A 6000-nucleotide genomic window follows, 5' to 3' on the forward strand; every position below is an offset into this window, starting at 1 on the left:
CATGGGCGACATGCGATTTCATTTTATCGCATCGCTAAATCACATCGACACTATACCATGGGGCGGGGCCTATGCACAAGTATATGTGCAACTCGATAACTGGACCCGATGGTTATGTACACGCTATTGCATTGATTTTGAAATCCGCCAAAGCCCATTTTCAATGTATTTTTGTGTGTTTTCATTATTTAAACAAAATACAAAGGAACCTTGGGGTAGTGTGATAGCGATGAAACCCAGACTCGATGGGTTTCCGGAATGAAATTGTATATTATTTCAAGTCCGCCAAAGCTGTTTTTTCCTATTTTTCAGTGTTTTTCACGTATTTCCAAAATACACAGAGAAGGAGGGAATTTACAGTATTGCATCATTTCTCTGTTCATAACAGAAAGTCGTCACTATCTGCATTCTAAAGGGATTTCATAGGCCTGAAGAACCATTCCACCACAAAGAAGAGGCCAAATCAACCCAAAGCGATTGTGGAGCCACAACACGACACAACCAGAACAAACAAAATGATGCGAGAGCTCCCAGACAGTGCAGTAAACTACCCAAAATATCTGAATGCGGTTATTCTTCTGTCAGAATAAGAAACCTCTGAGCCATGCTTTCCTAGTCAGAGATCAAACAGTTAAACAAGACAGAGGGATAGATTAAGACCTCTCAAGCCTCAGAAGACTCAGCATCATTGTAAAGAGTTATAAATATCTGAAAGAAAAATGTAATAGAGGTTCAACTTCTGGAGATTGTTGCTACTCTGCTCCTTTAAGCTTCTCATCTTCATTCTAGCAATATAAGCTTCTTTTGCCATTATATGTTCAATGCCCATTTTCTCTGTTGTTCTATGCTTGCACTTGAATAGGTTATTCATGTTTTCTATTGTGTCTAATGCCAGATAACTGTCATCTTATCTCTGCATTGACAAATTATATTTGCAAGTCTCATTTACTTCCTTTAGCTGGCCATTCATATGTGTTTATGTATGCAATCTACTGGTACAGTCAGGATTCTCCATCTATCCATTGAATCTATAAACTATTGAGCATTAGTGGTCTAAAGCCTTGTATTGTTGAGGGTGTTCATGCATGTCTTGAGTGAGAATAGAGCTGAAATGATTATCTGACTTGATCCAAACTATCATCCATTCCAATAGTTCTGAGAACAATATTGAATATTATATCTTACCAGGCATCTTCGAGCTGCAACCTAGGAGAGTTTCCTAGAGTGATAACAGTCTCCTTGTTGAAAATGTTATGAACAAGGAAAATAACCCTTTTCTTCGTCTAACAATATTTTCAAATAGTTTTCATCTACTTTTTCTTCAAACATAGGAGTATAAAAACTAACATATACCTTGAAATTTTTCACTCCCCTTAAAGGAATGCTCAAAAAATATTATCCCATCATTTATGGGAATTGTCAAAGGATCATATGAAATAATGCATCATCTCTCCTATGTCTAAAGGGATTCCTAAAACAACTCCCACATCACACTTTATTTTCACATATTGTTTCGATACCATTGTTCCACATTAGTTTGGTAAGGAGATGAAAGACACCATAATATTCCAAAATGTACACAAGATACATTGAAAACTAATTTCAATACTTTTACTCATATATTAGTGAAAATATTATAGGCAAATAATGGCTATAATGGTGATATCTTCCTATGTGAAGAGACATGTCTACTATACTAATCTACAAAAATCCTTTAATAAGGCTAAAAACAACATGTTTTCCTAATTTGAAAATACCTAGGATGAAAAAACCATAATATCCATAAATCTTGGCCATAAGAGTTAAGGTAGTGAAAGGAAGAAATTTCCCTAGGAGCATAGCTCTAATGTCAATTTTGTAAGGCTACAAATTTATTGCAAACTCCATCATTGGACTATTAGAAATATTCTTCCAATATATACAAGTTACAACATATTCGATGTCAACACCCACAAAAGTTGAAATACTCAGTACCATTTCTGAGGAGATGCAATACCCAAATTCCTGCAACCAGACATCCTCCATCATTACTCGCTTTTTTTTCTTTCATTTGTCCTAGGCATAATCAATTTTCATCCTCTTTTATTGACCTCGGTTCCTGGTGTCTTGCTTACTATCAATGTTTTATATAGCAAGGTTTGAATTTTCAAAAACATGAAAAGACATTTCAAGTATTTGTTTCTTCTTTGATATGCTAACCACTCTTTCATAGTTATTAGCAAAATGCAAATCTTCCAGCATGTCCTTCAAGACGAAGTCATGTTATACTTGTGATGCTGCTGTACAATGCCATATTTCTATATATCCCTTCAACCCAACCTTGTTGCACTCATCCATTCGAGGTATTTGATATCATATGTTTACTTCTCGAGGGTCTTCCACAATTGATCACGAAATTTTTCTAACATTAACATTCCACAAGCATATTGATTATCAAAATTTGCATTCCACCTTTTGTTCACTTGATTGTAGTCCTATAATAATGCTTGTAAAATTTAGAGGAACCATGAATTCAAACCTAAGAAGGCCCTCTTGATTCCTTCCCTGACTTAGTGACTGGATAAAACCAACCTTGGTTGTATAATAATATACTCAAATTGTTCCCAACTTGATGAATTATCTAATGGTAAGAGATGGCATCATAATCATGACCTTTGAACTACAATCCTCCTCCAACCCCTCCTGATCAGTCAACTTCCATGGATATTAAAACGAATAGTTTGTCTGAACAAATTTGATAAATTTATACTCAAAATCCAAAATGTATACTATGAAGGTTATTTTCCTTAGACTTATAGATTTAGTAATATTGAAAATTCATAAAATAGAGAAAATATGATAGTACAAACATCCACATTCATAATAACACAACATATGACCTAGGAAACATTTTCAAGAGAAAACCCAGCTAGAAACTGAGGTTGCTCTGTTATCTCTTTGTTTGAATGCAAATGGATGCAAGTACAAATAAGTATTAATTGTTGGCCTATGTGCTGCTATAGTGCAGAAGCCATCTCTATTTGTTCTCTTCTTATCAACTATAGGCTACTCTAGTCATCTATGGAACAAAAGACTCTCAAATAGAATGGAACCTCCTTTCCTCCTAGTAGCTCAATTATAACACGACCCGGTAGCCTACTAACAAGTAAGTTTGACTCCTTCAACCCTTAACTAGACTTATAATATCGAATCCTCTAGAGTATTATTTATCATGACTGTGTTGCTAACCCTTTTTCCATGAATAATGGGGGTTGATTTGTTATCCTCTCAAATCCTGGTGGTCAAAACAGTAAGGTCAACTTTTAGGTGGAAAACATTTTGCATAAACACCCTGATCGAGGCAATTATTACATTGTTCAAAAGGTATTTGTGTGAAAAATAGATCTAAGGCATGCCACACTTAAGCTATGTATCCTCAAAAATAATTTTTTATGCGTCAAATTGCTTCTAGAAGGTTCCAGACCATAATTCACCAAACTAGGACCTACTAAGAAAAATGGTCATTCTTAGTTGATTCCTCCACTTTTTCCACTCTAAAAGCATCAATATGGATGACAAATAATATAATGATCTATTCTAGATCTCCTTATCCTTCCCAACATCCTCTTATATATCTACTTAATTTTTTTTAGTTCTTGTTATGAGAATTAGTTACAGATTTATAAATGATTGTTCATAGTAACTTATTTCCATGTCATTTCATTTTGAAAATATAATAGAGTGAACCTAACTAAGATTAATTAATTCTAGTTAATAATAATACTTTAATATATCATTAAATGAAGTTTGGTAAGGAAGTTATTAAATGAGCAAGAAAAAAAATAGCGTTAATTGAGATATAATGTCAAATCAAATTTGCATGTATTATTCCATACTTGCAATGGACTATGAGTTGGCACACTCTAACTATCCCATGTTTTGGCATCCTTTGTAGAAATCTACCAATACTAATGTTGCTAAGATTGTTATTTTTCATTGTTTAAGATAAGTTTTTAATAGATAAAGTGATTCAACACCCTGAAAAACCTAGAGCACCTAGGCTATATAGACTAGATAACTCAAACTTATGATTCCAACAAATTCTTGAGAGACTTAATAAAAAATTGATTGAAAAATATGCATAATAAAAAACCAAAAACGTAAAAATAAATAACTATACACTATAATTTAAATAACATATTTAATGAAAATTTCATATTATAAATTATTATATTTCTAATTAAGTAAATGAGACACCAAAAGCACAAGCACAAACGTTGAAAATTGTTCTTTCTAGTCAACTTAAGTAATAAACAATAAGCCTCTTGAAATTTTATTAGCTTGTAAGAATTCCCAACCCCATAAATTTCCCCTCTACACCTTTCATTAATTTGCGGTCAAAATTTCATCTATAATTAAAAATCGTGAGAGGCTCTATAGAATATAGCTTCTTGTTTGAGTGTACTATGATCCATCTATCAATGACAAGGAGGAAATTCAATGTATTTCACAATATGTGTTGTTTATGCAAAAAGGTGATGAATATACAACAGAGCGCATTTTCAACAATGGACATATTAGAGCAAATTCATATCGAGATACAACCATGTTTGATTGAAAAGAGAAGCATACTATACAAACAAGTATTAGGGGTTGTGTGATTCGTAGGGGTTGTGTGATTCGTCTATGTTCATTATTTGGTTGACATCTTTTCTTAATAAAATAAAATAAATATATTTTTTTAAGTAATTTTACTTTAATAAAAAAACAAAAATAAATATGTGTATTTCGTTAGTTTTCATTAAAATCATTATAAAATATCCTAATTACCAGATTCATTAATAAATATTTCAATATCTACATGATTTAATATAATTTCATATCAACTTTACAAAAAGATAAAATAATTATAAGTTCAAAAGAAATGTTAGTAATATGTTTAAACCTTATACTTTTTAAACAATATTTCAACACTTATATGAACTATTTGATGATTATGTAGATATTCAAATATTCTAACCTATTTATAAAAAAATATTCAATGTCCAAAATAAAAAAGTAATTAAAAGTTAAAAATTAAAATTAAAATATCAAGTAATTCATTACAAGAATAATAACAGGTAGATGTGTAAGTAATTCATTTATTAATATAAAATTAATATGTGAAATATAAAAATATTCATAATAATAAACAATTTCAATGTGAGTTATCAATAAATTATTTTAATATGCAAGAATGAGTAATATTGACATATACTTAAAAATATATTAATAACAAAGAAAATCATTTTAATGTGGAAAATGTAGTGTATAGATGAAATGTATCAATACACATGTTATGTAAAATATCTTAATATCTAATATCTATATGTTAATATTGTTTTAAAAAAACTATGTATATATCATACAAACAAATTGAAAATAATCACTTTTATGGTTAAAATGTGTGAAATAGTCTCACTATTTTACATTTGAGTGTAAATTTTCCCTCAAATCTAACAAAGATTTTTTGGAATTACATGCTTAACCTATGTACTCTATATAGCATTCAAACATATAATTCAAACAATAAAAATGACAAATTGTATATATAAGGAGTGAGATAACCAGGATGCAATTTTTTTTTTCCTTTTTCCGTTTTTCCACTCTAAAAGAGATTTTATTCCTCTACGCCTAGTTCAGATGGATCTATAGTGGTGATATTTGAGAACAACTACATTTAATGTGGCATGCCATGCAATTTCCTAAATTTGGCAAACAAAGATATTATTGAAGACTTATTAAAAAAATATTTCAAAAGTTTTTTAGTTAATTGTATTAAGGAGATGAAATATTTCTCATATGTGTCATCTCTTCTAAACATGTTTATATTGCCATCTTTTACTACAACCTATATTATTAAAGTGAATCTATTTTGAATAAATACAAACATTTAGATATGTTGATCTCTCATACAAATTTCTACATGTTCAAACATTTGAATTGAAATATTTATATCAATATAGATGTTGGGATATTCTA

Source organism: Pinus tabuliformis, chromosome X (assembly GCF_031772625.1).
Source record: "Pinus tabuliformis cultivar Carrire ecotype Pingquan chromosome X, CPIR1, whole genome shotgun sequence".
Lineage (NCBI taxonomy): Eukaryota > Viridiplantae > Streptophyta > Pinopsida > Pinales > Pinaceae > Pinus > Pinus tabuliformis.